Here is a 743-nt window from a genome sequence, read left to right as displayed (position 1 = left end):
GTAGCCTATCTTTGACAGATAAGGGGTTAATGAAGGCTCCTGACTCTCATCAGTCATCAGGTTTAAAGGCCCCTTAAGAAAATTTGCCAAGCATGTTCTCCAAATATATACATAATATATCCTTATATTTAGCCTTGTTAGTTGTGATGCGCATTGTATATAATCTGACACTGTAATACTAGGGTGATATCAGGTCAATTGGGCCACTTTTCACACTTCCAGGGGGAAGTCGTGGCCTAATGGTTAGAGAGTCGGACTCGTAATTTTTTGGTTAATCGCTTGGGACAAAAAACCCATGTATGACATTTAGCTGTGTTCTTATGATTAATAAGGATTGTTTTTAATATGTTTGTGTTGAATTGATGTAATAAAATATAATTGTTCAGGCCCTACAGGTTTTGAAACATAAGCTGCCCCACATTTTTTGAAATAGCAGTGTTCAGGTCAAATGGCCCGGCTGATCAGCAAAAATGGGCCATAGAGACATAGAGACATTTCTGATAAAACACATTTAATTATATTTAATTTTATAATGTAACAGTGTAACATTGCTATTAAATTACATTAGAACATCAATTTGAATTACATTAAAACATCAATTTCAATCAATTTCATCAATAAAACGAATTTAATGAAAAAATGTAACAATAACAATAACAAGTAGTGTTATGGCAACAGTTTAAAAGTTAACAGCCAATGACTGCAAAGAATTTCAACGAGAAGAGTAGTGATGTCATGGGCTG

This window comes from Sinocyclocheilus anshuiensis, unplaced genomic scaffold, assembly GCF_001515605.1.
Source record: "Sinocyclocheilus anshuiensis isolate Anshui unplaced genomic scaffold, SAMN03320099.WGS_v1.1 scaffold1277, whole genome shotgun sequence".
Classification (NCBI taxonomy): Eukaryota; Metazoa; Chordata; class Actinopteri; order Cypriniformes; family Cyprinidae; genus Sinocyclocheilus; species Sinocyclocheilus anshuiensis.
This window is presented reverse-complemented; position numbering follows the sequence as displayed.